The sequence below is a fragment of the Poecilia mexicana genome, unplaced genomic scaffold (assembly GCF_051168715.1).
Source record: "Poecilia mexicana isolate PSO_F unplaced genomic scaffold, ASM5116871v1 scaffold_2, whole genome shotgun sequence".
NCBI lineage: Eukaryota > Metazoa > Chordata > Actinopteri > Cyprinodontiformes > Poeciliidae > Poecilia > Poecilia mexicana.
In genome coordinates this window covers 14,665,498-14,676,759 of record NW_028263371.1, presented here as the reverse complement: position 1 = coordinate 14,676,759, position 11,262 = coordinate 14,665,498, and the positions used below count along the sequence as shown (strand labels likewise).

At 36.7% G+C, this 11,262-nt stretch overlaps 1 long non-coding RNA gene across 3 annotated transcripts; it reads right to left on the bottom strand.

Moving 5' to 3' along the window:
- Nucleotides 1–335: 335 nt before the first annotated feature.
- Nucleotides 336–9,465, bottom strand: LOC148160467 (uncharacterized). 3 transcript variants are annotated; one of them, XR_015765047.1, is made up of 5 exons: nt 9,447–9,461; nt 3,868–3,897; nt 3,708–3,779; nt 3,415–3,580; nt 336–2,740 (listed from the first exon to the last, which is right to left on the bottom strand). It is a non-coding gene; the product is annotated as an uncharacterized LOC148160467 (long non-coding RNA). The 3 variants fall into 3 exon arrangements; XR_015765048.1 differs by having other exon boundaries at nt 3,728–3,779; XR_015765045.1 differs by having other exon boundaries at nt 3,415–3,779; nt 9,447–9,465.
- Nucleotides 9,466–11,262: the final 1,797 nt, after the last annotated feature.

Sequence of the window (11,262 nt, the reverse complement as noted above, 5' to 3'; positions counted from 1 at the left end):
ATTTTTGTAGACAATAAAATAAACTGGTCCAAAAAGAGAAACGGCTAATTAAACTCGTACCAGCGGTCGCTGAGTTCCAAGAGCGCCGTTTTAACCACCAAGCTATGACGATAGCTGAGAGTCCGAGCTGAGAGAATAAAGACGAGAAAAAATAACAAGGAAGAAATTACACTGCCACATAGATCTGCGGTAGCCATGTCTTCTGTAAATGAGCTAGGAAATAAAGTGTAACATTACAGAAACAGTTAAAAAGATTTCGCTATAGTTTCTGTGGATACCTATTTGAAATATTGCAATATGAGGAATATGTGGAAAAATTATACAGCCAGTCGATCTTTTTAAACATTTCATTTTTAATCCCAAGGCTCTTCAACATTTATGTCGGCTTTCAGAGAATAATTTTTGCTTTGAGATCTGCTCATGCCACATCGAGAGCTATTTCGATCTTCCTTTGACGAGTTTCAACCTCTGAAGCAACACATAAGTCAGGACAAGTTCTGCGTAATTTACACGTTTTGGTGGTTTTGCAGATTAACTTTTAAAAAAAGACAACATACCATATTAGACCAATAAAGTCTTTCTAATTAGTTATTCCCGAGATCTTAGTGGTTGTTTTACGGAGTCGGATAGTATTTTTGCAAAGATTTGTAGTTCTTTAAGCTTATTGCATTTTTTACTTCCTGGTTCTGTAAAGAGGTCCTAAAAAGCCACGCCCACAGAAACATCAGTCTTTTCCAGCTGCCACCAGCTGCCACCACCAGTTGATTTAGCCACCAGTTGATCCATAACACCGGCGTGAGGGACACGCCCCCCCCTTCCGCAATAGAAACGAGGAGCGACTGATCGCATTCATTTCGGATTGGACTGGACTGGGTTGCTCATTTTGCTGAGCCTGTCGAGCACAGGGATTTTTATGGTTTTATTTAGATATTTTTATTTCTTTTATTGCCTGTATTTTTAACAAATTGTCTTTCCTTATTTTTATTTTCTAGACCACCGGTGGTGCGCTCGGGCCTGGATGTGGCGTCCCTTTTTGGTGTGATTGTGCAGTGATTAATACCAATAGGTGGAGGGAATTACAAGGAATGAGTGACTTCACGGGTGTTTGTTTTGATTTCTTTGTTTTGGAGCCTACCATCCAGGACCCGGCCGTACCCACCGGTAAGCCTAGTTGGATTTATTTTGTGGATTTTCTTTTTGTTCAGATACAGGTATTTTTTAATTCTTTGTCATATTAAATTGTTATTGTCTTTAAACTTGTCTCTCGCTTCTTGCTAAACCGGACCCGTGTCCTTTCATTAATTCCTGGGTGAAAACCCCAGGTGGCGTTGTTGGCAACAAACAAAATTGTATAGTCCAAACCTCTGAATGCCACACTTACAATGTGTAATTTTGAAAGCTTGATGAGTTAAACTTCATAGAAATATTTAATATCTTGTGGTCAATCAAAGACCAGAGGACATAAAGACGTCTGAACGGTTCTAATATCTGAACAGATGACATTTTAACAGCAACAACTATAAGATCAGCTGCAGTTTAACTATTTATAAATGATGCTGAGATGATTAATCTAGACCAACATAAAGAAAATAATTACAACAGTCAATGTGAGAAATAATAAAACCATGAATAATTTCCATTAAAAAAAAGAGAGAATAGACTTAAAATTAGCAAAAGGTCAAAGTTCAAAAGAGGTGGCGGTAATGACATCATGTTTAGCATTGTGCTTCATACAGAAAGATCCCAGTGGCAACATGTGCAAAATAAACAACGATGGTCCCAACATGGAGCCCTGGGGAGCCTCAGGAAATGAGTAAGAGCAAACAAAGAGGAATAATCCTCTGAAGTGACAGAGAAGCTTAAAGACATTTTAATGATTATTTTTCAATGCCTTAAGCCCTGAAAAGCAAATTTTGTTTAAATACGGAGTGACAAGAGAGAACTTTTATTCTTGATAATTTAAATTTGTATCATAAAATCATGTTTGATAAATTAGAAGTGAAACACATTATATAGGTTAATTACTCAGACTGATGTTTCCTGCCATTTATTTCTGTTATATAACTTCTTGTACAGCTAACAAAAAAACAACACTTTTTCAGAAAGTACTTTCATTCTGACAAGTCTCATCAGAACATATGATTTATTAAATGTGACTGTACACTGTATATAGACTTCTTCAGATCTTTTTTTTTTTTTTGCCTAATTAGAACTCGTAAAATACATTTTAATACAAACCAATAACAACATGATTCAGTTCTGGTGTCAAACTTAATAATCCTTATGTTTTATACGTATAATATTTTTAAAATAATTCTACCACTTTGTTTCCAAGAAGAAATTATTTTTTTTAATTTCAGCAAGTCGATATGTGGCTCACATATTAATAGTAACTCAGTCATGAAGTGGAGGAATGCTTTCTCTCTGCTTTTGCATGTGGTCTAGTTCAATCTCTTTTTCCATTCTATTGCTTATAATTTGGTTCTTTTGTTCTTATTTTTCTATTTTTTTGCGAACCTCGTTTACTCTGTCTTTTTTTTCTTGTCTTTTAAAAATTGAACAATTTGATCTGCTGCCTTGTCATTTTGTGAACAGTTTAGTAATCCCGGCACAGTTTCATGAAACAGAACATGAACATCCAAGTCAACATTCTCGATTGTTTCAGACCAATTTGTCCCAGCAGTGGGGTAGTCAGGATCTCTGGTGTGATGCATCAAAACCAGGATGACACTTTTAGCATCTGTTGAAACAAAAGACAAATGCTCAACGTTTGAATTCGACACCACTAGAACAGACTTTTCTAGTTCAAAATTTTCCTTCATTTATCTATCTAAAAAATCTGAAAATTCAGTACCAAGGACACTCTCCACACTTTAGCTTGATATTTTCAATGAAAACATCCAAGATTTTATTCAGGGTTTTAATGAGCTGGTCTAAAACATTTGACCAGCTCATCAAACTTGCGCTTGATCAAACCGATTCTACAAGATTAATTTGAAATTTGGTGAGTTTTCTCACAAGGCATGGGGGATCTAAAGTTATCAAAGTTTCTCATCTCCTCACTTATTATAATATGTTGAAGCAGCGGGGCCAAAATTCAAAATAAAGGAAATCGGCACCAATAAATCGATTTATCAATCTGAATCCAGCACCATACAGATTTTCAGTCAAAGATTTGGTGGGTGTGGCCTAATTCATCCCCTAGACGTATTAAAACAAACAACACCAAGGAATACTGAGATCTAGGATTAAGAAATTTACTACCAATATGCAGCGTCTCAAGACCTACAGAAAAATCTCTCTGAGCCCCAGAAAGAAAAACATGATGTACTGCAACTTACTATAGACACATATCAACAAAATTTGGTAAGATATTCTCGATTATGTTTGGTTACAAAACAATTTAATAAATACTTTTCACTTGGTCCAAAGCTGCTTCCACATCTGAGCCAACACTGGATGCGATGGGACAATAAACAATGTGGTCTTTATATAGATTGCTGATATGTCCCTTGAGCTTCTCCTCAACTAGTTTCTTAAAGGCTTTATCTGCTCCAAAGGTTTCACCTGTAGTGACATACTAAATACACAGTTAAACAACAAAGGGACAATTACCATATAAAATAATGCCAACAATGGGATTTCAACAAGACATGATTGGAGGAAAAAGAACAATGTCGTGTCTCTGCTTGTTTTACATCTGTTACCTCAAGTTCCTATTTCTTACATTTTATCAGCTTCATCATAGGTGCATTTTGTTGCCCTTACCTGCGCTTTTTCTGAAAAATAAAACAGTATGAAAAGTGAATCATTATAGAATTATTCAGTGTCAGTTTGGTATTAATATGAGCAGAGATGATCACTCACTAGTCAGGTTTTTCCGCATCTTGTGGAACCCTAGCACAAATAAATACACATTAACATTAATTAGTTACATCCATCTTTCCATTTGAGCATTTTTAGAAGTACAGTGGCTGGCAAAAGTATTCCTTGAACTTTTCCCTGTTTTGATACATTACAACCACAAACATAAATATATTTGTTTGTTCATAAACATATTTAATCATACTTCAACAAGGAAGACGAAGTGGTGTACAATTGTACAGTAGAAAAGAATTATCAATGATACAAAACATATTTTTTTACAAATAAAAACTGAAAAGTGCGGTGTGCAAGAGTTTGTGAACAGCAGTTTTCACATCTTGCCACAGATTCTTGATTGTGTTTAGGTCTGGACTTTGACTGGGCCATTATAACACATGAATATGTTTAGTTTTAAACAATTTCATTGTATCCCTAGCTTTATGCTTAGGGTGGTGGTCCTGCTGGAAGGTGAACCTCCACCCCCGTCCAGTCTCAAGTCACTGCCTTGTGTTTGGCTCCATCAATCTTCCCATCAATTCCAACCATCTTCCCTGTTCTTCGTGAAGAGAACTCCCCACAGTATGATGCTGCCACCACCAAATTTGGGAGTGGGGACCGTGTGTTCAGAGTGATGTGCAGTGTTAGTGCTCCACCACACAAAACAAGGCCGAAAACATCAGAAAGTTCAATTTTGGTTTTGTCTGACCAAAACTCCTTCTTCTACATGTTTGCTGTTTCCCCAACCATTGGCTTCTGCCAAACTGAAAATGGGATGTTTTATAGTTTTGTTTTAACAGTGACTTTATTCTTGCCACTCTCGCATGAAGACCACATTTGTGCATTGATGACTAACAGTTGTCCTGTGGACAGATCCTCCCACCTGAGCTGTGGATCTCTGCATCTGGTCCAGAGTTACCATGGGGCTTTTGGTTGCATCTCTGATCAGAGCTCTGCTTATTCAGCCTGGAGGTTTAGATGGACGACCTTGTCTTGTAGGCTTACAGTTGGGCCATACTCTTTCCACTTTCAGATGATGGATTGAACAATGAGATGTTAAAAACTTGGTAAACTGTTTTTATGTCCTAAGGCTGCTTTAGACTTCTCTACAACTTTCTCCTCAGCCTGTCTGATGTGTTTCATGGACTTCATGATGCAATTTGCTCCCCAATATTCTCTGAGCCTCTAAGGCACATGTGTCAAACTCAAGGCCCGAGGGCCACATGTGGCCCACCATGTCATTTTATGTGGCCCGCCCAGCATTTTATAGGCCGACATTGACTTACAATAGGTTTTGAGAATGAATTGACTACCAGCTACATCTCCCACAATGCATTCCGATTGTTACCAGCTAACATTACGGCTTCTCGCCACTAGAGAGCAGCAGAGTCACCTCAAGCTGCTTATTGATTTTCCCAGCGAATAAAACTGAGACATCGACAAGCTAACATCAAAACGTCCAAGAAAAGAAAAATCGATTTACAAGTAAGACTGTGAATGAAGATGTGTGTGAGTTGGTGTCAGGGTGGCAGGTCGCGCTAGACGTTATCTTGACCAACAACATAAAAAAAAAAAAAAAATCGGTCCTGTACTATTTTATCCGTGAAATTACAATCATATTAACATAGACTATTTAGTCGCATTTTATGCGGTTTAGTTAATATTCACTGTGAATCCAGATCCCATCACAAATTAAGCAGATAAATGTATCTACATTTTTCTCCGTAGTGACAAAAACCACCCCAATAACTTTTAATAAATTAAATTAAGCGACTTCACTTAAATTAGCATCACTTCACCCGCTGGGGACTGAACTCCTGGTTCCCATCTGCAGAAAAATCTGCGCTAATTCATCAGTCAGTTGGATCTGTCTGATCCAAACAGATCAACTGAACTCTGTGAGTGTTTTACCCTGTGCGATCCGGTGTGCGCTTTTACCAGGATTATTTATTTATTTATTTATTTATTTTGCGCGGTGTCGCTTCTCCGAAACGGACAGATGTTACGTCTGCAGCTCCTCCAGACCGCCGCTCTCCTGGGTAACGTGAACCCAGACGGCTCCATTTGTTAAATCCGCTGGATGAGTTAATTCCAGCGGTTTCTAATTCTTCGCAGCGGCGGAGCCTCGTCCGCAGTGGTTGAGCAGCGGACTGCGCATGTTACAGTCTAATTAACTTTTGCATCGTCATTTATTTCCTCCAGATAAACTGCCGGCTCCTCAAACGGATTAACACAACGTTGCATTCTCTTTAGTTTTCTCTGGTCTGTAATGGAGACTTGAATTTAACACGCCATTTCAACCATAGGTTTGTAATGCACTTCCTAACCATTTTTTATTTGTAAGTATTGATTTTATTTTTTAGCCAACCCTCTGTCTCTGCTAATGACATCTTCAATACATTTTTTGATCCCAGGCTTAGTTTATGGACTGAACAGACAGAAACAGTTACCATTATACATTTTGAACTGTTGATTTTATTTTTGAACCATTTTTTATTTTAAAGTGTTGATTTTATTTTTGAACCATTTTTTAATTTTAGAACCATTTTTTTAATTTTAAAGTGTTGATGTTATTTTTGAAACCTTATTTATTTTGAAGTGTTGATTTTATTTTTGAACCCTTATTTATTTTGAAGTGTTGATTTTATTTTTGAACCCTTATTTATTTTGAAGTGTTGATTTTATTTTTGAACCCTTATTTATTTTGAAGTGTTGATTGTCTGAAAGGCCTTACACATGAATTGCCCCATACGGGGTTTGAACCGATGACCTCACCATTACCAGCACGGTGCTCTAACCTGCTGAGCTAACTCACCTACCTTACAAACTGTTGAGTTTCCATGGATTTAAGAAGAACTTACATGATCTTACCACAATGGAGATTTGATAAAAGTGCTTATATTCCAATGTTTTTCAAAACAACATACATAATATTTTATTTTCCAGAGATTTTGTATTTTGAAGTGTTATTATTTTTGAACCATTTTTAATTTTCAAGTGATTGTATTTCAGAGATATGTTTTATTTAATGTCTTAATTTTATTTTTGAACCATTTTTTATTTGTAAGTATTGATTTTATTTTTTAGCCATTTAGCCAATTCTCTGTAGAACCATTTGTCTCTGCTAATGAAATCTTTAATACATTTCTTTGATCCCAGGCTTAGTTTATGGACTGTAATGTGAAATTGGGCACAATTATAAGTCTGACAGTTTGTTCACCAAGTTACTGTGCTCTCTGAGAGGATCTGTAAGTATTTGACATTGTTTCATGCCCATCATTGACGTTAGTCTCTAACAAATTTTGGATCATCTACCAGGAACACTGCAAAGAGCATGAGTTTCTGTAGTGTAGTGGTTATCATGTTTGCTTTACATGCAAAAGGTCTCTGGTCCGAAACCAGACAGAAACAGATTTTGCATGTTCTATTCATCACAGGTATTTACTAAAGGTCAACAAGGGTTCTGTGGTGTCATGGTCTGTACTCTGAATCCAGGCATCTGAGTGCAAACCTCAGTTGAAATTTTCATGCGTTGCATCTCGCATCATCAACTTTGGAACCTCAAACTGAAACAAAGCAGACAAGTGCAGTTCCTGTAGTGTAGTGGTTTTCATGTTTGCTTTACACGCAAAAGGTCTATGGTTTGAAACCAGACAGAAATGGTTTTTGTAGGTTATGCATCTCTTGGGGTGCAGTGAGACAACAAGAGCCTTCCTCTTTTGTGATGGTTCATTTGCCAATCGACTTCAATGTCGGCTTCTTTGAAATCGAAGCTACTTTACTTCAATTACCAATTGGCAGTTTTATGGCGTAATGCACATGTGTCAAACTCAAGGCCCGCGGGCCACATGTGGCCCCCCAGCATTTTATAGGCCAATGACTGACTTAAAATAGGTTTTGAGCACAAATTGACTACAAAATACATTTCAACCAAAGGTTTGTAATGCGCTTTCTAACCAGACGCTCCAAAGCGTCCGGTCCATAACTCTTCAACACGCTGTCAGCTCCTGGTCAGAAAGACGCATTTAGTTCAGAGACCATGAGATGATATTCAGAAAGGATTTTTTTAATTAATTGATTTCAGTTGCCACTGAGACTAAATCTTTGCATAAAGTCTATAATGTCTGCCCATGTGACTTGTTTTTATTATTTGTTTGCTTACCTTTAAACACTGATTTAAATATTGTAATTTTTAAACTGAGCAGTAATTTTACATCCATGGAAACTCAAATGTAATATTTAAAACTTCAATACATAAAATCAGTTATTTAACAATATGAGGTGGTGTTAATTTATTTTTAATATTGTATTTTTATACATTTATGCTAGGGGTGCCCAAGTCTAGTTTTCCAGCGCTACCATCTCCAGCTTTAGATGGATTCCTTCTCTAACTCACCTGGACCATTGACTCATTATAAGCCTCTACAGAACTGAATGAGGGAAGTCAACCTTTTGTCTGGGGTGTTTTAGCAGGGATGCACTCCTGATTTGTACCGTCAATGTGGCCGTTGAGGGGGGCCAATATGCTGAAGTGTCCCTCGGTGAAATTGAGTTTGACACCCCTGCTCTAAGGCATCACAGAGCAGCTGAATTTGTTCTGACGTTAGGTCACATACAGGTGGACTTTATTTAGTCATTAGCAGTCAACAGGCAACTTGTAAAGGCAATCGGTCGCACTCAGAAGAAAGGGGGCTGAATACTTTTGCACACTACACTTCTCAGTTTTGTAAAAAATCGTTTGAATCATGTATATATTTATAATTGTAATAATACTTTTTCTTTAATTTGCCTTTACAGATAAAGCTGTCTGTGCTGAATTACTGTGATGTCAGCTGCTTAAATTCACACTGTTCCAAAACAAAGTAGTGAGGTCCACAAAATCTAATAGTAATATTTAGATTTTTATTCATGAGGATAAAGATTGATTCATTTATTTGTTAAATGCATATTAACAAATAAATATGTAAATATACATTTTTATTTATTGGATTGTGACACTTGTGACAGACTGGCAACCTGTCCAGGGTGAACCCCGCCTCTCGCCCGGAACGTTAGCTGGAGAGGAACCAGCAACCCTCCCGACCCCAAAAAGATGGATGGATGGATGGATTGTGGCACGTTTGGCTTTCCATACCTGCCGCCGTCCAAATTGTTGGCATAATATAAGAGGCGACTTATTATGTGACATTTTTAGATTTGACCTCTAAATGCTGTACGCTGAACCTTTCTTGGCTTTCTTCAGAGGTTCTACAGCAGTAACTTTTTTCTGTTCACCTCCAGCCCAGATCCTGTGAGCTTCGGGGAGAACAGTGGTAGAAATGTTAGGTGGAGAGCGGAGCGTGAACTGAGTGGCTCTACCATTACCCAAAGCAGAGTCACCATCACTGTAACGACACCGCAGGGGTAACAGTTTGACCGTAGAGAAGACGGTGAGTTATAGTCATAAATGCAAGTGAATGTCCAAGTTTTAATACAAAATTAAAGCTTCCTTGATCAGCTACATTTATCACATAAATTCCTTTCTTTTTTAATAACAAAAAAAATCAACACAGCCCAGAATGACATTGAAAAATCTTGTCTCCTACCTTCGCTGTTGGTGCTGCAGTAGCTGAAAATGAGAGTGAGAGACGCTAAGAGAATGCTTTCACTTTCACTTTAGGACAAACCACGTGGTTTACAGGAAGCTTGCTTATCCAACATGAAGGGATTCCTCCATGGCAACACTGTTTACAGTCCATGTTTGGGTTAGACAGCAACACATTTACTAATACGTTTTACTATCAATAACAAAAATAATGAAAGTCTCAGAGAGCCAATTCTACATTACATGTTACAATGAAAAACAAACAAACAAACAACCCCCCCTATAAATGAAGATTTTAAATATGAAGTAGAATATGAACAATATGAATTGCATCAGTACATGAGTGAGTGCATATAATGACTATAAAAAGTAATCACACCCTTGGATGTTTGACCCTTTTATTGTTTTTACAAATCCATAATGAGCAACAAAATATATCTTTTTTTAAACAAAACATTTACAAATAAACCTTTGTTGTCAAAGAGAAAATTAATTTTAATAAAAAATAATGAACATAAAATAAGTGCATAAATATTCACCCAACTTGATTGAGTTACTGGGTATTGGTTAATGAATACTAGATGTTATCTTTCTCAGCTTCATATTAAGATAAATTATATTATGTTTAAACCTCCTGAGTAATCTGTTGGTAAATAGTAAGCAATTCTTGAGGTTTTAAACTGTCATTTATTGTAGTTTTCTGTATAAACAAGCATTAATCAATGAGTAATGCTCCAAAATTTACTGAATACTTATTCCCATGGTAAACGAAACAGCTAACAAAATCTTAAAATGGAAAAATGGTCCTTATACTGAATAAAAAACAAGAACCCCCACAGCAGCACTCTTCTCATTAGGATGAACAACAAAATCAACAATATGTGAGTTAAGCAGCTAATTATATATTAATTAAGATATGTTATCGCAGGGGCAATTTCAGGTTAGGTGGTCTGTGACTGTTTGTTAAATGGGGTAAGTGGTCCTCAGCCTGAAAATGTTTGAGAAACACTTAGATAGAGAGATAGATAGATAGATAGGACAACCACACTCTTAGAAATGGCTGTAAATTTACGGTGGAATTCCAGCAGTAACATACTGTTATTCCAAAATACGGTAGGATATTGTCAATTTGATGTCTTCTTCTGTTGTCACAATCAAGACTGATGACTGGCAGTAAATTACCGTAAAATAATTGTACAGTACAGTTTTGTTCCCAGGAAAGACATTTTACTTGTATTTGCATCTTAGAGAACCAGCATTTAAAGACAATATTAAACGGAAAGAAAAAAATACTTTCCATAATAAATCTTTTAGGGAATGAATCGAAATCTACAGAGCATAATGAAAAGTGTTAGATTACCAGTGCTGGTGTTGTATGTTAAAAATACAATGTTAATTAAACACTTGTTTAGTCAAATTCAAAGATAGGTTTGTCAGTTTCCCTAAAGAGATGGTGTTTGCTAAAGAGTTGCGTTTATACTGTTATGTATTCTGTATCTCAATAAAGATCTATTTTAAAAAAACAAAAAACAAAACAAGGTAAGTTACATGTTAAGACCATCATGTTTTTTATTTTTATTATTTTTAATGAATACATTAACTTTCTGTTTGCGCAACAGTATCAACTTATGCTTGACGTAAGTTTATTTGTTTGAATATCGCAGTACGACTGTTCAGTACAGGGGAGCTCAAGTCCAGTCCTTGAGAGCTGCTATCCTGCAACTTTCAGATGCTTTTCTGCGCCAATTAACACACCTGAATCAAATGAAAGGCTGGTTAGCAGGTCTGTTCGGAGCTGATCCTGGTCTGTTGGAGTA